The sequence below is a fragment of the Malus sylvestris genome, chromosome 15 (assembly GCF_916048215.2).
Source record: "Malus sylvestris chromosome 15, drMalSylv7.2, whole genome shotgun sequence".
Classification (NCBI taxonomy): Eukaryota; Viridiplantae; Streptophyta; class Magnoliopsida; order Rosales; family Rosaceae; genus Malus; species Malus sylvestris.
Genome location: NC_062274.1, coordinates 29,414,068 through 29,437,454, shown reverse-complemented (window position 1 = coordinate 29,437,454; position 23,387 = coordinate 29,414,068). Strand labels below are relative to the sequence as shown.

The window sequence follows — 23,387 nt, the reverse complement described above, 5'->3', positions numbered from 1 at the left end:
CAAAGCTCAAGGCTGAGGCCCCCAACTTACAAGTCAAGATGCGAATTTGGATCCATAAGATTTGAACCTCAATCTTGGAGGTGAGGAAATTGGATTTTGGGCTAGGACTCTGGTAAGAGTTTTGTGTTCATGTATGAATTTTTGAGCAGTGTGGTCTCAATTCACAATAAACACTAACATTAGTTGTATAAGAAGAGGTGGTCAAAACATTATTAGTGACTAAGTCGGTGAATATGAATTAATCAGCCTAATTAGTCATGTATAGGTCTTTACGCATCTCATCTATACAACTAATGTTAGCGGCTATTGTTAATTTGTTTTTTGCAATGATCATTAGGTTAAAGGCTCAAATTTTGTTCTTGCACCAAAGATTGAGAGCAATAATGCGCTATGCCAATAATTACTGTGTTTTAATCTCATAGCATACCAAAACATGCATAGTTAAATGATCCCCTTAAAGCAACTCCACCCTTGGTGGTTGCTCGGGGGACAGGCGAAGGGAAAAGGCCCGAGGGCCGGTGGATAGGGCTCCAGCGTTGGGCAGCCTGAGTGAAAGTGGGAGCCCGAGGGCCAGGCCCGTGGAAGATTGCCAGCCCTGCAGCCCGAGATGGGTGTGACGTCAGGCTGACGCCAGGTCTGGCGTCGGTCCTTTTTTTATTTTTTATGTCAGGCGCGTACCCTTCACTCGCGAATGGGGGCGCGTCAGCCGACAACTTTATAGGGCTTGGTGCCCGCGCGCCAGTTTCAGTAGGTGACCGTTGAGAAGTCATGTGGCTTCCCACGGTCAGTTCGATCTCAACAGCTCTTTAATATGAGCCTTCCGATTTGAAACGGTAATAAAAAAAAACTGATTTAATATCAACTGTTCGATCTGAGATCAACGGTTGATATTAATCTGCTTTATAAATTAAAAAAATAGTTTTAAAATTAAGAAAAGTTACCGTTGTGACACGTGGGCACAATCTAGAGTGTTGGAATTTAATTAAATCCAACGGCAGAGATTAATTATTTGAATAAAAAAATTTAAAAATTGTAAAAAAATCCAAAGTTTTTTTTTCTGAAAATTAAAAAAAGAAAATGTTTCTACTTTTCTATAAATACCTTCTCATTATCATCTACCTTACACCACAATTTAATATGTTCTCAACTACTTTCAATCACATTCCCATCTTTCACTCAAAGTTTCAATCCAATTTTTTTCAACAAAATGACTACTGATGCAGGTACGATTGGACGTCTCTTGAAGATGTTGCATTGTGTACTAACTGGGTTGAAGTTACTCATAGTTCGCATACGGTTAATGAGATGCAGTTGCGAGAAATGTGGAGTCTTATTCATACCAATTATCTTGAGAAAATGGGTGGGAGTAGAACCAAAGAATCGATGTCTAGTCGTTAGAAATTACTTAGCCAATCGTTTACTATTTGGAGAGACTCCTTGGCACAAGCTAGTAGTAATCTTCGAAGTGGGGAAAATTACACGGATCATGTAACAATATATTATTTATTTTTTTGTATTATACCCAAATTTACATTGTAATTATTTGTTTGTATTATTTATTTGTTACCTACTTTGATTATAATTTTTTGTTTGTATTATTTATTTGTTACCTACTTTAATTATAATTATTTGTTTGTATTATTTATTTGTTACCTACTTTGATTATAATTATTTTTTATCCCCCATTGTGTAGCTAATTCAAGCACAAGCTTGGTATAGTGCCAAAACCAAAACCAAAACCAAAAATAAATTATTCAACCGGTGGGAATGTTGGAATATTGTCAAAGATTGTCCTAAATTCAGAGTTGTGCCTGTCGGTCCAGAAGTTGTCATGAATAGCATCCATTTACACTCTACACCTGATAATGGCTCGCATGAAGATGATGCAGAAGAAGTGCCCGAAATGCCCATCCCTGAACAAGCGTCAGGTTCGACCCATTATCCAATTAGGCCTCAAGGTAAGAAGGCTTCAAAGAGAAAAGGAAGTGCTTCCAAGCATGATTATGCAAAGTACATGGAAGAACTTACTCGCCATAGTGAATTAATTTTGGCGCGGGAAATGGCGAAATTTGAGGCTAATAAGGTTAGAGATGAGGCAAAAGCTACAACTATTGAGAGAGAATTTCAAGCTAATGAGAGAGAAAGAGAGGTACTTAGGCAAGAAAGGGATTTGGTTAGAGAAGAAAAAATGGTTCAACGAAATCGTGAGATTATGAACACGCCTTTAGAAGGAAAGTCTCTAAATTCTAAATATTTTTGAAAGTCGGAGAAAGAGGATGTGGTGCATAGGAGGCGTGCAAGAGAAGCGAAAGCAAGAGGAGATGGTCCTAGCACGACAAGAGAAGATCATCCTAGCACCACAAATTGGTTAAGTGATGATGAATAGAGTACTTTTTGTAATCGGAGCCCATAGTTTTCCAATCACCTTGGGTTGTAATTATTATTTATTGAATTAAGTATTTTATGTTGTTTCCAATTTATTGAATTTAGTATTTTATTTAAAGTGAGAGTAAATTTATTTAATATGGTAATATATTTATACTATAAGAGAATCTTTATTCAAATGACATAAACACACCAAATAAAAAACTCACGAAATGAACTAAAATAAAACGCACCAAATAAAATTACATAAACACACCAAATAATAAAAAACTCACTAAAATAAAACACACCAAATAAAATTACATAAACACACCAAATAATAAAAACCTCACTAAATGAACTAAAATAAAACACACCAAATAAAATTATATAAACATACCAAATAATAAAAAACACATTATCTTCAGCTTGTTTCAATGCTCACTGGTGCTCTATCAAGTCATTTTGCCGGACATTGTGCATGTCTAGCCTTTGAAATGTAGTATATCGTTGAATGACCCTTTCATTGTAACGTCCATCTCTTTCTAATGTCTCATGTTGCATGGGCTTATCGATGGCATCATGAGCACAATATATATGTGTTCTTGAATTGTTCATCGTGTCTGGCTCATATTCATCAACGGCTTCATAATCGTACTCATCTTCCACAATCATGTTGTGAAGAATGATGCACGTCATCATGATGGATCGAAGCGACTCTACATCAAACAATCTGGCATCACCCCTGACGATCGCCCAGCGAGCTTGGAGGATACTAAAACAACGCTCCACATCCTTCTTGCACCCCTCTTGACAGCTTGCAAAGTGTTTTTCCTTTGCACTTTGCGGACGTGGCACTGTTTTGACAAATGTTGACCACCTTGGGTAAATGCCGTCAGCTAGGTAGTATGGCCCGTTGTACATACGTCTGTTGACCTCATACGTGACTTTTGGTACATTTCCTTGCAGGATATCGTTGAACACTGGGGATTGAGCAAGGACGTTGAGGTCATTTTTATCTTTCGAAACCCCGAAAAAGGCGTGCCAAATCCATGTATCAAAAGATGCCACCGCCTCCAAAATGATACTTTTTGCTCATTTTCTGTCTCCATAAGCACCTTGCTATGCACTTGGACAATTTTTTCCACATCCAATGCATACAATCAATGCTCTCAATCATTCCAGGAAAACCTTGCATCTCGGCCTTCTTCAGAAGCCTTTCCAAGTCCATGTGAGTAGGTTTCCGGAGGTACTCTACGGTGTAGATAGATTCGATTGCTCCGCAAAACCTCATCAGGGACTCAAGAATGGTTGATTTCCCCATCTTCGCTATCTCATCCACTTGGTCTGCAAATGCTTCATGCGCAAGCATCCGCAGCGCAGCAGTAATTTTTTACTCAAGAATGAGACTTATAGCACCACAAGCATCATTCGTTTGCACAAAGTAAGAATCATGGTTGCAAACAGCAATCATGATTTTGTTGAACAAATGTCGTTCCATTCTAAAACGATGTTCTGAAGTAAGTATCAGGAAATGCACTATTATGGATAAAATAATGGTCCAACAGCTCAACACCTCGTTGTTGCCTGCTTCTATCAAGGTTTCCGGAACGGGTGGGCCTGCATATCTGAGCCACAGCTTGGATGACTCGACAGGAATGTGAGTCTCTGGCCATTCTTACCTTGTCATCTCTCCTTCTCCGCTCCTCATCATTTTCCTTCTCATTTTGGGCTATATGGAGATTGAACATTCCTTCAGATTGGTTAAACAATTCTTCCTCTTCTTGATCGATTTCCCACATCATGCTTGTAGAAGAAGACATTGTAAGTAGAAACTATGAATAATGATACAGATTTTGATTGGTGAAAAAGGAAGTAGAAACTATGAATAATGATAGAGATATTGAGAAAATTGGTGTGAGATTTAAAAGGATGGATGATGGATTATATGGAGGATTCTGAAATGATTAGGTTGTAGATAGTGCCACATAGCATGCTGTCATTTGTTAAAAATCTGATCGAAATATATCCTAAAAGATTCTGAAAAGATAACGACACATGGCACGATGACATTGGATAAAAATCTTATCAAAATCCATCACCAATAATTATCTTTTCGGATAATGACATGTGGCGCAACGAGAATGATTTAAAATCTGATCGAAATCTATTCTCAAAGATTCTGAAAAGATAACGACACGTGGCACGATGACATTGGATAAAAATCTTATTGAAATCTATGATCAAGAATAGTTGTTTTGGGTAAATGACACGTGACGTAACGAGAATGATTTAAAATATCATATCCGAAATTACATATAAATTTATTTAGTATTATTTTGTAAAAAAAAAAATTAATAATATTTTATTACCTATTGCCATGGCTATTCAGATGCAACGGTGGAGATGCAAAAGGTAATTACTTTTTATTAGGATAGTTACTGTTCACATGGTGGATTGAATAGTGGATTGCCTGGGAAGAGGGTTCCAAAGGTGGAGTTGCTCTTAAATGAAAAACATGAGTACTGAAAGACCGGTGAGAAGAGAACACGAGCTCCTATTTCATTGCATTATTTCTAAGGAAAATTAATTAAAAAAATTTAGAAATTTTGAGTTTTAATGATAAGGATAAAATAAAGGGTAAAATAAATAGTACTATGATTTATTTTTTAGCGTAAAAATATAATTTTTCGTTCGATGAAATTTCCTCTTTTCTATCTCTCTCCTTTTTCTCTGTTTTTACTTTGACTCTTCCATTGCATAGTCTTTGAGAATTCAGAAAAAGGGTTCGTCGGTCTTCTTCTGTCTGATGCACACAAGTTCATCAGATGCGTGCTACTACCAAAGTTCCCATTTCCCTGCCTAATTAAAAGATTTTTTTACAGTCTTAATAATTATTTATATATAATAAACATTGTATATGGTTGTAGCTGAGCTCTTTTTTTGCTTGTTTGAATTCTGGGTCGTCGAGTTTTGAGATCTTGATGCTCTGTAACTTTTGAGTTCGTTCTGAAGGCTCAGTGTTCTGTGATTTCTCTGTAATCTTGCCTCTCTGGGTTGGCTTTATTTATTTATTTTGGGTTTTTTATTTTTTTCACAATTGCATATTATTTTGTTCAATATTTGAAGGAAATTCCTGGAGCATTTCAGTACAATTTGCTCCCCTTTTTTGGGGACTTTCATATCGTAGTGGATCTGTACAATTTTCTCTATTTTCTTTTCAAAGTTGGTTTTGCATTTTCTGTTTGGTTTCCCAGAAAATTTAGGGAGATGAGAAGATGGAGAATAAAAGTATTTAAAAAATGGTAATGCTCTAACGCAATCAATATGCTAATAACCCAGTTGACTTTTTTCCTTTTAAAGAAAGTATAAAAACGCGGTTCTCTTTTCAATTTGTTTTTAATGGTACATTTGGTTTGACTTCTGATGGAAGCACATTACAAGCAGCAAAGTTTCCTATTAAGCTTGTGAGGTGAAGTTGTGGAGGGAGGATACTTGTTGTGTTTGTTACAACCTTTCGTTGCCGGTGAATTTACTTTCCTATTTTGGTATGATTTTTGTGCAAATTGCTTCCTGAGATTCTTTCATTCTTACAACTATCTTAGGCTGTTCATAATGTATTGTTTATGTTTAGTGTCTGCTTAAATTTATGGATTTTTTTTTATACGAGCGGTATTTGAGGGAGGGGGAACCGAAACTAGGATCTTGGGTGCAAGGCTAAATGCTCCTAACCAGTTGAGCTACAAGTGCCTTTCATCTGATCCTTTAATTTGGGCTATATGGTGGCCTGTGGTCTGATTTAAAGCCCCATTAAGATATGTTGTCTGGTTTATTGATTATATGTGCACTACCAGTGAGCTCTTTCCCAATCTGGGCTTTGTTCCCCTTTCATGGATTTGATTGTATTTCAACTAATCTAGATTTCCCAGACGGATCCTGTCAAATGTTTTAATTTTTTCTATGAATACTTACTATATCCTATGAATTTCATTGCACCGGAAACTATTACAGGAGAAGTTCGAATCTGTTCTGTTCAGATATTGATCTGTCTTGGTTTGACATGGTTTATGCGTTACTGGTTTCCGGATAGGCACTGTGTGTTTTAGCAGAAAGTTTTGTCTACTGAAAACCCCTTTATTCATGCTCTCAATTATTTTGGTGGCAAAAGAAAATGCATGATGCTCAACAACAACAACAACAACAACAACAAAGCCTTTTCCCACTAAGTGGGGTCGGCTATATGAATCCTAGAACGCCATTGCGCTCGGTTTTGTGTCATGTCCTCCGTTAGATCCAAGTACTCTAAGCCTTTTCTTAGAGTCTCTTCCAAAGTTTTCCTAGGTCTTCCTCTACCCCTTCGGCCCTGAACCTCTGTCCCGTAGTCGCATCTTCGAACCGGAGCGTCAGTCGGCCTTCTTTGCACATGTCCAAATCACCGGAACCGATTTTCTCTCATCTTTCCTTCAATTTCGGCTACTCCTACTTTACCTCGGATATCCTCATTCTCAATCTTATCCTTTCTCGTGTGCCCACACATCCCACGAAGCATCCTCATCTCCGCTACACCCATTTTGTGTACGTGTTGATGTTTCACCGCCCAACATTCTGTGCCATACAACATCGCTGGCCTTATTGCCGTCCTATAAAATTTTCCCTTGAGCTTCAGTGGCCTACGACAGTCACACAACACGCCGGATGCACTCTTACACTTCATCCATCTAGCTCATATTCTATAGTTGAGATCTCCATCTAATTCTCCATTCTCTTGCAAGATAGATCCTAGGTAGCGAAAACGGTCGCTTTTTGTGATCTTCGCTAGATTGCTCCGGTCATTAGTGTGGATAAGTACATAAATGGATAGAGATAGGAAAGCAAACACAAGATGTATGTGGTTCACCCAGATTGGCTACGTCCACGGAATAGAAGAGTTCTCATTAATTGTGAAGGGTTTACACAAGTACATAGGTTTAAGCTCTCCTTTAGTGAGTACAAGTGAATGATTTAGTACAAATGACATTAGAGTACAAATGACATTAGGAAATATTGTGGGAGAATGATCTCGTAATCACGAAACTTCTAAGTATCGGAGTGTGGTATCATCTTGACTTGCCTTATCTGTCTCATAGGTAGATGTGGCAGCTTCTCTGGAAGTACTCTTCCTCCATCCAGGGGTGGTATCTTTAACTGCTGGAGATGCACAAGGTAATGTATCAATTTCACTTGAAGCTTACTTGTAGTTTCAGGCTTGGTCAAGCGCGATACAAACCATGTAGTAGGAGTCCCCCAAGTCGCCGAGCTAGGGGATCTGCTGAAAGAGGTGACAGACAAGGTAAGCAATCAGAGCTCCGGCTGATTGTTCACCTTCTCCCCATCTTGCAGCAGCATGAAGGATAAAGAGAAGAAAAATAAGAAGAGATGATATGGGATACTTTTGCTTTTGAAGAAGTAACTTTCCACAGGCTTATTCTTGAACTGAGCTGGAGGGTTTTCTGGTTTCCTCCAGAGTATAAGGCCGACTGAAGAATTTGAGGGTCAAAACAAGTCCATCAAATCTAGAGTACGTTCGACCCTGCTGATATGGGATACTTTTGCTTTTGACAGAGTAATGGATGTATAGGCACGTGTGCTGTTACGCTTGTTTCCACATGCTTCCTTGTATCCTTCGCACTTGCCCTATCTGTTCCTCAAGCAGATGCGGTATCTTCCCTGGAAACATAAGATGTTGAAGATGAGTACTCGAGAGCAATGCCAGGTAAGTAATCAGGTAAGGGGTTCCAGGCAGTCAGTTCCTGGTTGGGAGCTTGATTTCAAGTGCTGACTGATTGCTCTCTTTCTCCTTGTCTTGCAGGTAAAAACAAGGCCAAAGGAAAAGACAGGGAAAAAGCATGATATGGGATACTCTTGCTTTTAACCCTGATGATATGAGATATTCTTGCTCTAGTATAGCTTGTTTGCAGAGGTATTATCGGGGGGAAAGAAAGCTGAATATTTCGAAAGGCTTCGTTGGGAGTGCCCTCTCAGATATGAGGAAGGGTTAAGCATTTTTGCAGGTCTGCCTGTCCGTAGGGGATGGAGGTCGACATATATAGGAGTCTCCCTAACAACAAGTAGTAATGCTATTCCTTTACCCTGCTTGGTCATAGCACGGTAGTGGGAGCTGCCAGCTTCACATGTTTTAACTCTGTCAGAGCACTTTGAAAAAGTGGTATGTGGTATCTGGCTCTCGAGATTCGGAGAACGATGCTTCTTCGATTTTTGAGAAAGCAATCATGCTGGGGGTCTGGCTCTCGAGATTCGGGGAGCAGTGTCTCTTCGATTTTTGAGAAAGTAATCATGTTGGGAGTTTGGCTCTCGAGATTCGGAGGGCGGGGCCTCTTCGATTTTTTAGTAAGCAATCTTGTTGGGAGTGTTTTCTCGGATGTGAGTAAAGGTTGGGCATGTTTGCTAGTCTACCTTGCCACGAGGCACAGAGGTTGACACACAGGGACTTTCCAATTATCCAGCAGTGGTACTGTTCCTTTACCCTTGTGGGTAATAATATGGTAGCTAGACCTTCAAAATTTATGTGTCTAAACTTTGTTAGTGCTGTTTCTTTGTTATTCTTTTACCTTTCTTGGTCAGAGCGATGTAGTGGGGGCTGCAAGCTTCACGTGCTCAACTTTGGCAGAGACTTTGGCAAAGTTATCTGTGGTACCCATGAGCTATTGTTGCGTGTGGGAAGTGGGTGATGGAACAGTAAGATTCATGTGCTATCGACTTCACCAGAAGTCTTCGACAGAATGCTCATAATTTCCGCAAAGCTGAGTGTGCGTGTGACAGGTGCTGACAAGGCTAGAAAAGTAGGTGCCTCTTCGATTTCTGAGATCGGCCCTCGTGATCTCTGAGCAGCCTAGCTTTTGAGAAAGAGAGCGCCTCTTCGATTGATTCGGAGAACGATGCCTCTTCGATTTTTGAGAAAGCAATCATGCTGGGGTCTGGCTCTCGAGATTCGGGGAGCAGTGTCTCTTCGATTTTTGAGAAAGTAATCATGTTGGGAGTCTGGCTCTCGAGATTCGGAGGGCGGTGCCTCTTCGATTTTGGAGCAAGCAATCTTGTTGGAAGTGTTTTCTCGAATGTGAGTAAAGGTTGGGCATGTTTGCTAGTCTACCTTGCCACGAAGCACAGAGGTTGACACACAGGGACTTTCCAATTATCCAGCAATGGTACTGTTCCTTTACCCTCTCTTCGATTTTTGAAAAAGTAGTCATGTTGGGAGTCTGGCTCTCGAGATTCGGAGGATGGTGCCTCTTCGATTTTGGAGCAAGCAATCTTATTGGGAGTGTTTTCTCGAATGTGAGTAAAGGTTGGGCATGTTTGCTAGTCTACCTTGCCACGAGGCACAGAGGTTGACACACAGGGACTTTCCAATTATCCAGCAGTGGTATTGTTCCTTTACCCTTGTGGGTAATAATATGGTAGCTAGACCTTCAAAATTTATGGGTCTAAACTTTGTTAGTGTTGTTTCTTTGCTATTCTTTTACCCTTCTTGGTCAGAGCGATGTAGTGGGAGCTGCAAGCTTCACGTGCTCAACTTTGGCAGAGAACTTTGGCAAAGTTATCTGTGGTACCCATGAGCTATTGTTGCGTGTGGGAAGTGGGTGATTGGACAGTAAGATTCATGTGTTTTCTACTTCCCCAGAAGTCTTCGACAGAATACCCATAATTTCCGCAAAGCTGAGTGTGCGTGTGACAGGTGCTGACAAGGCTGGAAAAGTAGGTGCCTCTTCGATTTCTGAGATCGGCCCTCGTGGTCTCTGAGGAGCCCAGCTTTTGAGAAAGCGAGCGCCTCTTCGATTTCTAAGATCGGCTTTCATGGTCTTTGAGCAGCCCAACTTTTGAGAAAGCAAACACCTCTTCGATTTATGAGATCACCCTCGTGGTCTCTAAGCAGCCCAGCTTTTGAGAAAGCAAACGCCTCTTCGATTTTTGAGCAGGCTCCTCTTCGATGTTTGAGGCTCCGTCGAGTGCAGCTTTTTATAGGGGCTGGCATTAAGTTCCAAAGCACACTTGAATCTCCACCAGTAGAAGCTCCATTCTTGCACTTCTAAGATCTTGATTTGTCCGACCTCTTCTCTCTTCAACACCTTTGAAAATGTCTGGCCCCTCCGACTGTCGTTTTGACTTGAACCTTGTTGAAGAGGCAGCCCCGCCTTCTCCAGACAACATATGGCGCCCATCCTTCGTCTCCCCTACTGGTCCTCTTACCGTTGGGGATTCCGTGATGAAGAATGATATGACCGCTGCGGTGGTGGCCAGGAACCTTCTCACTCCCAAAGATAACAGACTACTTTCCAAACGGTCTGATGAGTTAGCTGTTAAGGATTCGCTAGCTCTCAGTGTTCAGTGTGCAGGTTCTGTGTCTAATATGGCCCAACGCCTATTTGCTCGAACCCGCCAAGTTGAATCATTGGCGGCCGAAGTGATGAGTCTCAAACAGGAGATTAGAGGGCTCAAGCATGAGAATAAACAGTTGCACCGGCTCGCACATGACTATGCTACAAACATGAAGAGGAAGCTTGACCAGATGAAGGAAACTGATGGTCAGGTTTTACTTGATCATCAGAGATTTGTGGGTTTGTTCCAAAGGCATTTATTGCCTTCGTCTTCTGGGGCTGTACCGCGTAATGAAGCTCCAAATGATCAACCTCTGATGCCTCCTCCTTCTAGGGTTCTGTCCAGTACTGAGGCTCCGAATGATCCCCCTCCGATGCCTTCTCTTTCTGGGGCTCTACCGACTGCTGAGACTTCTCCTAAGCAACCTTTGTGAAGGCTCCATCTTGTTTGTTTATTTTGACTCATGTATATGTACATATTTGTAGCTTATCGGGGATATCAATAAATAAGCTTTCCTTCATTTCAACGTATTGTGTTAAATACACCAAAGCCTTCTTCGCTAAGTTCTTTGAATTTTCTTTTGTTGAAGCTTGTATGTTGAAGCTTTCTGAGTAGAGCATGTAGGTTGGGGTAATGTTCCCTTAATTTTTCGAGTGAGGAAAACTTCTCGGTTGGAGACTTGGAAAATCCAAGTCACTGAGTGGGATCGGCTATATGAATCTTAGAACGCCATTGTGCTCGGTCCTGTGTCATGTCCTTCGTTAGATCCAAGTACTCTAAGTCTTTTCTTAGAGTCTCTTCCAAAGTTTTCCTAGGTCTTCCTCTACCCCTTCTGCCCTGAACCTCTGTCCCATAGTCGCATCTTCTAATCGGAGCGTCGGTAGGCCTTCTTTGCACATGTCCAAACCACCGTAACCGATTTTCTCTCATCTTTCCTTCAATTTCGGCTACTCCTACTTTACCCCGGATATCCTCATTCCTAATCTTATCCTTTCTCGTGTGCCCACACATCCAACGAAGCATCCTCATCTTCGCTACACCCATTTTGTGTACGTGTTGATGCTTCACCGCCCAACATTCTGTGCCATACAGCATCGCCGGCCTTATTGCCGTCCTATAAAATTTTCCCTTGAGCTTCAGTGGCATACGGCGGTCACACAACACGCCAGATGCACTCTTCCACTTCATCCATCCAGCTTGTATTCTATGGTTGAGATCTCCATCTAATTCTCCGTTCTTTTACAAGATAGATCCTAGGTAACGAAAACGGTCGCTCTTTGGTATTTCTTGATCTCCGATCCTCACCCCTAACTCGTTTTGGCCTCCATTTGCACTGAACTTGCACTCCATATATTCTGTCTTTGATCGGCTTAGGCGAAGACCTTTAGATTCCAACACTTCTCTCCAAAGGTTAAGCTTTGCATTTACCCCTTCCTGAGTTTCATCTATCAACACTATATCGTCTGCGAAAAGCATACACCAAGGAAGATCATCTTGAATATGTCCTGTTAACTCATCCATTACCAACGCAAAAAGGTAAGGACTTAAGGATGAGCCTTGATGTAATCCTACAGTTATGGGAAAGCTTTCGGTTTGTCCTTCATGAGTTCTTACGGCAGTCTTTGCTCCTTCATACATATCCTTTATAGCTTGAATATATGCTACTCGTACTCCTTTCTTCTCTAAAATCCTCCACAGAATGTCTCTTGGGACCCTATCATACGCTTTTTCCAAATCTATAAAGACCATGTGTAAATCCTTTTTCCCATCTCTATATCTTTCCATCAATCTTCGTAAGAGATAGATTGCCTCCATGGTTGAGCGCCCTGGCATGAACCCGAATTGGTTGTCCGAAACCCGTGTCTCTTGCCTCAATCTATGCTCAATGACTCTCTCCCAGAGCTTCATTGTATGACTCATTAACTTAATACCCCTATAATTCATGCAATTTTGTACGTCGCCCTTATTCTTGTAGATAGGCACCAAAGTGCTCGTTCGCCACTCATTTGGCATCTTCTTCGTTTTCAAAATCCTATTGAAAAGGTCAGTGAGCCATGTTATACCTGTCTCTCCCAAAACTTTCCACACTTCGATTCGTATATCGTCTGGGCCTATTGCTTTTCTATGCTTCATCTTCTTCAAAGCTACAACCACTTCTTCCTTCCGGATTCGACGATAAAAAGAGTAGTTTCTACACTCTTCTGAGTTACTCAACTCCCCTAAAGAAGCACTCATTTCATGTCCTTCATTGAAAAGATTATGAAAATAACCTCTCCATCTGTCTTTAACCGCTTTCCATCCTCATCCTTGATGCACCTCACTTGGTTTAGGTCCCTTGTCTTCTTTTCCCTTGCTCTAGCTAGTTTATAGATATCCAACTCTCCTTCTTTGGTATCTAGTCGTTTATACATATCGTCGTAAGCCGCTAACTTAGCTTCTCTGACAGCTTTCTTCGCCTCTTGCTTCGCTTTTCTATACCTTTCACCATTTTCATCGGTCCTCTCCTTGTATAAGGCTTTACAACATTCCTTCTTAGCCTTCACCTTTATTTGTACCTCCTCATTCCACCACCAAGATTCCTTTTGGTGTGGGGCAAAGCCCTTGGACTCTCCTAATACCTCTTTTGCTACTTTTCGGATACAACTAGCCATGGAATCCCACATATGGCTAGCTTCCCCCTCTCTATCCCACACACATTGGGTGATTACCTTCTCTTTGAAAATGGCTTGTTTTTCTTCTTTTAGATTCCACCATCTAGTCCTTGGGCACTTCCAAGTCTTGTTCTTTTGTCTCACTCTTTTGATATGTACATCCATCACCAACAAGCGATGTTGATTAGCCACGCTCTCTCCTGGTATAACTTTGCAATCCTTACAAGTTATACGATCCCCTTTCCTCATTAGAAGAAAATCTATTTGTGTTTATGACGACCCACTCTTGTAGGTGATCACATGTTCTTCTCTCTTCTTAAAGAAGGTGTTGGCTAAGAAGAGATCATATGCCATTGCAAAATCCAAGATAGCTTCCCCATCCTCGTTTCTCTCCCCAAAACCATGGCCACCATGAAAACCTCCATAGTTGCCTGTCTCCCTGCCCACGTGTCTATTTAAATCTCCTTCTATAAATAACTTCTCCATCTGAGCAATTCCTTGCACCAAGTCTCCAAGGTCTTCCCAAAATTTCTCCTTCGAACTCGTATCCAACCCTACTTGAGGTGCGTACGCACTAATCACATTGATAAGTTCTTGTCCTATTACAATCTTGATTGCCATGATTCTATCTCCTACCCTCTTGACATCTACAACATCTTGTGTCAAGGTCTTGTCCACGATGATGCCAACACCGTTTCTCGTTCTATTTGTGCCCGAATACCAAAGTTTAAACCCTGAGTTTTCTAGATCCTTTGCCTTACTACCAACCCACTTAGTTTCTTGTAGGCACATAATATTTATCCTTCTCCTCACCATAACTTCCACTACTTCCATAGATTTTCCCGTTAAGGTTCCTATATTCCACGTTCCTAAACGCATTTTGCTCTCTTGAACTCTACCCTTCTGTCCTAGCTTCTTCACCCTCCCCCGTCTAATAGGATCAAAGTACTTCTTTTGTGTGTCCCGTGTAAAGTTGATAGGAGCATATGCTCCCAAACAACTTTGAGTGGAGTCGTTCGAAAAGAAGTTTCTACGGCCCCCTTGCTCATTTAACACTGCATCCGGGTGCCGATGGAGATACAGCGACCCTTGCTCACTTATCACTGTACTCGGGCCACACAGCGCGCCACTTACGGGTGACGCCCTAGCTTTAGCGCGATTTTGTTCTGGATTCATTTTCATAAGGATTCGACGTGATCATGGAGTGCCGGCTGTCGACTACCTGACGCCCTCCCCCTCCTCCTTTATCCGGGCTTGGGACCGGCAATGTAAAATTACATAGGCGGAGTTAAAATGCATGATGCTCAATCGATTAAAATTTCTTAAAACTCTTTTTTTTTTTTTCCACATTTTGTGAATTTAATTCAGATGACAGTTAAACCTCAACTTTAATGAAGCTTTCTGATCTTGTGCTATCGAGATCTTCGTGTTCTGGTTTCAGTGGTAGTTTTACAAGCATGAATCTGATAATTTGGTTCTGTTTCCCTTTACAGCAGTGTAGTTGCTAATGTCTCCACCACTATTGGGCGGTGAGGAGGAAGGGAAGAGCAATGGGTCTATGGACTGTATCTCACATAATGGCTCTGGACTGAAAGAACTTAACTACCATGGGCTGTCAGACTGTTCTTCAGTCAACAGCTCCGTGGTCTCAAACTTGTCAGAGGGGAATAAGAACAATCTGAATTTAAGGCTCCAGAGTTGAGGCTCGGTCTTCCTGCATCCCAATCACCAGAACGGGAATCAGATCTTTGCTTGCTGAGCTCAGGGAAACTTGACGAGAAACCACTGTTTCCTTTGCTTCCTTCAAAAGATGGAATCTGATCCTCATCACAGAAGGATGGAGTTTCAGGCAACAAAAGGGGCTTTGCTGACACCATGGACAGATTCTCTGAAGTGAAAAGTTCTGCATATACTGAAGGAATGGATGTTTCATGCAGCTGGTTCTGATTCTGAATCTCCAGAATCTGTGGGACAAGGGAAGTTCCCTTTGAATTCAATCAATGTAATGCTATCATCCAGGCCTTCTGGGACTCAGCCAACCATAACAAAAGAGGCATGTACTAAAGTCTTACAAGAACAGTCTAATGCTACAAACGGAGGCAGCCATAACCCTTTGGGTGCTTCTAACAACGGCAGTGCCCCAGCTGCTAAATAAGTCAACATTTTAGATGGAGAACTATGAAGTTTTATATGAAATTTGTGGTCTGTTTGTAATTGTAGCCGCTTTTGGTTGACAGGGCACAAGTTGTTGGATGGCCTTGAATTAGATCATTTAGGAAGAATTCTCTAGCCACCACGTCAAAGAATAATGACGAAGTGAATGGAAAACCTGGTCCCGGTGGACTTTTTTTCAAGTTCAGCATAGATGGGGCTCCCTACCTGAGAACATATTCTACATTTCAAGATCTGTCTTCTGCTCTGGAAAAAGATGTTCAGCTCTTTTATCATAGGTGAATTATTGCTGTATTTAATATTGATATCATATCTTTATTATTATTTTTTCTTTCGTACCAATGTGGTCATTTCATGTTTTACATATAGAAAAAACATTCCATTTCTGCTTGGACCCAATTTGCGCACTTTTAATTGTGATTTCAGGGCAATAAGGGTCCCGTGGAGCTCCAGGGAGGGAAAGACCGAGTGAGAGTAAGCTGAGAGATGATCTTCATGGATCAGAATATGTGCATATATACGAGGATAAGGATGGTGACTGGATGCTTGTTGGGGATGTCCCGTGAGAGTAAGTTCTGATTCACGTCTTTGGCATTCCTTTATTTTTCTTATTGTTATAGTGTAGAAAGATAGAAACATTCTTTCATTATTTCTGAAAATTGAAGCTTTTGTTTTGAAGTTAACCCTTCTTAGTTCTCACTCAAAAAACAATAAAGTTTGATGTATTGCGTACAATTTACATGTATGGTTTATAAAACGGGGAATGTTAGGATTCCCCCATCAATGAGAGTGAGGACTTACCTTGTGAAGGAGGGTGATACTAAATTTTAGACATATGAGAAGGATGAGAATCTTCTTAACGAAACGCTACATTACCCCATTGTCAAGATGGCAATACCATATTGTAGACTTGCAAGAAACTAGAGATCTTAATCATCTGAAGGACTGGATAGTCTGGATTAATCTACATTTTATCCTTCTTAATTCCCAATTTATCCACTAATTTGTATCCATGTGATGATTATGTATGGATGAAAGTTATGGTATTGGATGTTTATGATGTGTGTAGGATGACACGAATAAAAAGTTTGTGAAAGCATACATGAATCTTAGTTACTTAACATATAACCTTTTGAGGTCCAAATGAACCCTTGCATACACTAATTTGTATTCATTTTCAGTATTTTTTTTGTAGAATAAAATACAAAAAGATAGGGTGGTGTCATCCAAACACCTCTTTTTACCTTCCACACACTCTCAATTTCCGGCTGTCCGATCGAATGAATGGAACTGTGGTATTTGTGGGAAGTAGAATGATTTGGCATGCACTTCAGTAACTCAGTTAGCCTTACAGTAGACAATTGCTTTTATTTTTGCTAGTTCTATTTGGCTCTGCTGTACATAATTGTAATGTCTAGTTTTTTACGAGATAAACATTCTGGATCTTTTCACCTTTTGATTTAAATGATGAATTGTACTCTTATCTTATCCTGTTGCTTTGTTCCATAGCTCCTAGGACCATGGAGAAGTCCAAGAACCGTAACTAGCCAGTGGCAGAAATCGACTGCTTCAGGTTGCCAAATTCAAAGTAAACATCTGAGCTATGGGGAAAGAGGTGTGAGCTGCTAAAGTGGGAACTTTGGAAGGATACACTGGCAGTGGCCTTGGGCTGGATGGTACATGGTAGCATTGCGTCGAGCAGCTTGTCTTGTTCTTGTTTTGATGTTTGAGTCGCGTCGTTTTGTGTCTGTTTATTATAAAACATCTTAAAACTGGTTAAGAATGTTAGTAATTTGTGGAATTGATAATGTTACAGCCAATTTAGTTGAAATTGTTTAATTTGATGAATCTGTGATGCTGATTATTATTTTTGCATATCCCTTCTTTTTGGTAGTAATAGTTAGTTCTGTTCTTCATTCATCTCTAGATTGGGCTGAGTCGGGCCGCACCATAACTGCATCTTAAAACGTTTTGGCATTGGGCGGCCCAGCCCAGTACACTCAGGGTTACATATAAAACTCAGTCAAACGTTATGCATAAATATTATTCTCAACAAATCATATTCTAAGTTTTCATAACGTGCAGAATGGATTATATAAGAATTGATCGGCCGACTCCGTCGGGTTGGATTCTCTTCCTCTCTGCGCCTTGACTACCGCCCCATAGGCTTGGCATTTTGGACCCAACCCGTTAACCCGACCCGACCCAACCCGTTAATATTTGTATTTGGGTGGATGCTTAACGGGTCGGGTCGCTAACGGGTGAACCCGTTAACAACCCATTAAATAACGGGTCACTTTGGGTCAACCCGTTGGACCCGTTAACATCCGTTAGCATCCGTTAGTTGAGGATATTTTAGTAATTTTAGTAAAGTCTTAATAACAAAAAATAAACTTTATGCAAAAAAAATAATAATAATAATTGTTAACGGGTGTTAACGGGTGAAACGGGTGACCCGTTAGTTTAACGGGTCGGGTTCGGGTGACCCGTAGCTTAACGGGTTGGGTTCGGGTGACCCGTTAACTTAACGGGTCGGATTCAACCCGACCCAAACCCAATAAACCCGACCCGTTTACAGGTCTACCGCCCCATGTGGTGGCCTGTTATATAAAATTGCTAGACAACATTGTTCAAGTAAGAACTTCGACAACATTGTATATATAATAACTGAACAAACAGTGTGTCGTGTCTTAATATTTTGTTTCCTTTGTCCTGTTGGTTAAACAGGATTTAGCTCCTGGTAACAGATATGTCATGTTTTGTTTTTACCACTATTAACTTTTAGTGCAACTTAATTAGTTTATTAAACATTTTTTGCTCTCCCATTCGTTCGTCGATGTGAATTCGACAGAACTTGGATCAGAAGGATTTATTCTGATCCATCTGACATGATTTTCCATTCTGAAATTTGTTGTTTTTCTTTGTCATTTTCTCTTCTATTCCGATTGGATTGGTGGTATTCACAAGAATATATTTGAACTTGGATGCTTTACAATGGTAACAATTTTCGCACTTTCGTTTTTTGTTTCTATAATTCTCCCTTGTTCCTTAATACTTCTATGATTTATTCATCTGAAGGTTAGAAAAGAAAGGAGTGCTGGGAAAGAAATAGGAGTGCGAAATTCATTTTCCATTTAAGTTTTTTCATGAGACTCCCAAATTCGTATTTGAAATACGATGAATTTCATGTACTCAAGAAAAATATATTATGGCAAACCCATTTTTATCAATCCTAAAAATCAAAATGATATTATCATATATTGTGGTCCGGCTGCAATGGTATGTTCTACTTAAGCGGTACAGGTTTTACGCAAGATCTAAACATTGCAAAGATCCATTAAATTCCTATATACAAGATCTTATCGTTGAAGTTACTTAGTACTAAAGTGAGAAGTCTTAAGTTTGATTCTGGCTAAAGACGAATTTGAACCACATTATTAAAAAAATTGCGATATTGCAGCCGAAAGTCACGTTTGCTATTTTTATGATTCAAGTGACTATAAGATCCAGTAACTAAAATAAAGTGCATACTTTTACCGATCCAGTTGATTGGAATGTTATATGACTTCTGATGAAGCAAAGGCAAATCCTTCACTTCTCTTGTGGCGGAAGAATATTTGCTAGATTTGCCAACAAAGTATAATGGGGTACGTATGTCAACAAATACATTTTATGCCAAAAAAAAAAAAATTAAAATGCATTATCGCAAAAAATTAAACTTTATTTGTCATTACATTTGATGTGACAATTATATCACTTTGATTAATGAACCTTTTGACTTTATTTCTTGTAAAATGTTGACCATTTTGGTTGGCAAAACTAGTGATCATCATGTGTGGTGTTTTATTTTGGATTTAAGCCATATATTCCTTAATTTAATTATTCGTATTATTGTGAGGTAAGTGAGTTAGTTAGTGTTAAGCATAATCATGACATTTCATTTTAAATAATATAATTTCAAACTAATATTTTGATTGGAGTCGGATATGTTAATTTGTAGATTCCATAAATGATCATGTTACTTTTGATTTCAATCATATGAAGTGGGTGGCTTATGTTCATATAACCTTTGATTAAGAAATAAGATGATGTTTTTTTGTCATTTTCTTCCCATTTGTCATTTATTATGGAGAATGGGAACTTAATTAGTGTGCCAAAGGCAAGACATTTCATTTGTAGTACAAGCTTAGTCTTTTGGTGGAATTGTTTAAACATATCTAAAGGGTGATTTTGATGAATCTTATTGTATATTTGTACATCAAATCAAACTATTAAACTCTATTTTGTTAAAAAAAAATGTAATCTCACATCATAAATTTGACAAAATGAATTAAAATTTATATTACATGGTTTTACTTCTAATTGTACTGATACTTTTTATGTAAAATTCGACACTCAAATTGCTAAATTGGAACAATATAAATGTGATCAATAGTAAGCCACCAATCTGATTTTGAAATCTTGACATTAGATTTTCAAATCTTAGTTCACCACCCAAAATCTTCCCATTACATTTTCAACGTGGAACTCTAATATCATAGTTCACCTTTTAATGGATCTCAAAATCTTCCATGTATATACAATTCAAGTTGACTTTAGGATTCGTAACCCTTGCTTCATTACCCAAAATATTCTTATGCGCATTTTCGATGTACTCCTCTTTTCACTTGTAATCTTGTACCCTGTTTCACACTCACCACCAAAAAAAAATAACCGGTTCTTTGGCTGACCATAACTGGCAGCTGCATGCAGTGTTTCTCTAACTTGGTTGAATTGGGTCATCAATTTATTGGTCACTGGAATTATGTACCCAATGACATTATGTAATTGTTTAGTATTGATTAATGAACGACTATGCTATCGTTTCTTGTCAAAAAAGTAAAATAATTTTTATTTTCCATAACGTTGAAAGAGGTCATGAATTCAAATTTCCATACTCAAATGATCAAAAACTTGGTTGCCCGAAAGGAAACTTATGTCTTCCTATCTTGTACTCTGACGAGAACGATGAAATCTTGTCATCTGTTTTGAATTTTGAAATTGTTTGCAGTCGTGTTTAATGGTGACCATATTCAATTTGAAATTGATCATGTACGTACTTTGTGGTTTGTTGATTCATGATAAAGTTCTACTCATTTTGCATTTAGAGTTTAAGGTTTAGAATCTGAATTAATATTATCATCGTGTTCAATTTGGAAACAATTTTAGACAAAACAATACAATCAACACAGAAAAATTAGAAGACATTAGAAATAACGAAAATTCTGTAGTTCTTTGGAGCAGCAACGGAGTGAAGGTAGGGGCACATTTAGGTGTCTTTGACCCCAATAACTTGCTTTTTCACCATATAAATAGAAAAACCAAGTTTCATTGTATATACTTTCTGTAAATTAGAAGTCATTTGCCTCTCCATTAACCAATATGTTTAATTTTAGCATTTGATATTGACACAATATTAAAAATAAGACGTGCCAAGTCGATAGTGTATGTTTATTACTTTTTAAGCTTATATACATGCATGCCTTCGAAACATCTCACTTCGTTCAAAACTATAGCTCAAAATAGTGTGATCAATTTTAAGATAAATTTTACATGTCTGTTGCAATTAAATTCTGACTCGTTTTAGATATTCTATATTATATCATTTTTAACCGTTCGTTATAATAGTATTCTTAAGGCTTAACAAAATATCTAACAATTAAAAAAAAACTTATACGCCAACGTATACAATACCCGAGTATGCAAAAATATATCTAAATTGGTAGAGTAGTTAGAACTTAGAATCGTTAGTAAGGCTCGCTGTAATTAATTATGAGTTCATTTGAAGTTCCTCATCTGGGAATATTCTTGTCTGGTTATAAAATAATTTTATAAGAGGATTAAAAATTAAAGTAAATGTTGGGATTTTAGTTTTTTGATGGGGACCAATAAGAGGCTTATCATGTGGCTCAAATCAAATCCTTCTTTGAAGCATAGACAGATGTGCTGCAGATTGGCTGCGTTAAAAACAGGAGATGGATTGTCTGCCCTCCTCTCCACATACCCTTCTCATATCCTCTTGTTTTGTGTGGTCATAGTTAAGTCTCGTCAACATTTATTTTTTGTCTTATTATTTTTATAAAAAATTAATATAAAATGTTGACGTAACTAAACCGTGACTGCATAAAACAAGAGGCATGGGAAGAGTATAGGGAGAGGAGGGTAGACAATCCATCTCTGTAAAAATAAATGTGATTGACGGCAAAGGTCATCCTTTGTTGGGGCTGATGGAGTATCTATATATGTATATATCTTGTGTGTATGTATGTGTATATATATATATAAGAGGTATTCACCAAATTCCTCCCATTAGACAGATGTGCTGCATATTGGCTGCAGTAAAAATAAATGTGATTGACGACAAAGGTCATTCTTTGTTGGGGCTGATGGAGTACCTATATCTGTGTGTGTGTGTGTGTGTGTGTGTGTGTGTATAAGAGGTATTCACCGAATTCCTTCCTGAACTTGTAAGGATCTGCTAATTTCCTCCTTGAACCTTAATTTTAGCCAATTACCCCTAAACTTGTGTAATTCACCAATTTATCCCCTACCGTTATATCTTAGAATTTTCCATCCAATTTGGTCACATGCTCAACACATGCTAATGGTGTGAGGGCAAAAAGGTAATCATATACCACAACCAAAACTAATCGTTGTCGGGTATATGGGGAAGCAGGGGAAGGCGAGCCACATCCTAGGGTTACAATCTGAGAAAAGATAATCAGGAAGCAGGGGGAACAGTAAGTATCATGGTCAGAGATGGTGGGCATCCTCCAAAATCATCCTCCAAGATACAGTAAGTCTTCAAATATTCTTTTTCAATTCCCTCCAAGATACAGACCAAGCAAATTATTCTCTCTGTCTATCCCTCACGTAGGTGTTGGAAATGTGCCCTAAAGCCAATCATATGATGATACTTTACAGACATTTTACATGTTAAACTAATCTAGTTTAATATAAAGGGCAAAGATTATTGTTTGAGCCGTCTCATATAAATGTTATATGCTTAAACGATAAAGTCCAAGGAATATGTGATTGGAAGAATGTAATCTAATGAAGTTAGATTCATGAGACCATTCTTTCGTAGACACATCCTAAATGTTCCTGATCATAGGATTGCCAATTGGGCATTGACAGTCCGTCAAGATCGGTACGTGCTATGTCTTCTCTCAGGGAGAGTGACTAGTCTCGAGTCATTGGTGTGTGTGACATCAAGACAAGTACGTAGGTGCTCAGTAGAGAATGAGTTCACTGAACGCGATCAACGAAGAGTTCTCATACTCATGTCACATGAGAACTCATGTTTGGGATAATGCAAATTAGTCCTTTGACCTGAGGCATCACAGTTGTCTTGTGGTTAAGTCCTTGATCTTTGATTATGTCAATGTCACCCCATCGGGGTGTCCACGGCATCGTTGGGGTTAAGCCACTTAGTCATGGAGGCAAGTGAATGCGCAACAAGGGATCTCTAACCTTCAAACTGTTTGAGGGAGAATACTCTATGATATGATTTAGAATCTCTGGCCAGAGTATGAATGAGATTTAGAAAAGTCGTTCTAAATCACATTCAAGGAAATCATATAAGAACACGAATCACATTGGATAGTAGACATGAATAAATAAACTATCAAACCAAACAATGTGGTCAGGAGTATTAGATTAGAGAAAGACCGTATTGCATTTGTAATCCTAAACTGAATAGGTTCTTAACCTCTTCTGATTAGCTTGGGTAACCATGACATACGGCTAGGTGTCACTCATGGTATGTGGAAGCCCTAAAAGTGTATT

The 23,387-nt window shown here is 39.2% G+C and overlaps 1 pseudogene; it reads left to right on the top strand.

Moving 5' to 3' along the window:
• The first annotated feature begins 5,088 nt into the window (after positions 1 to 5,088).
• Positions 5,089 to 17,429, top strand: LOC126604982 (auxin-responsive protein IAA9-like; annotated as a pseudogene).
• The last annotated feature ends 5,958 nt before the right edge of the window (positions 17,430 to 23,387 follow it).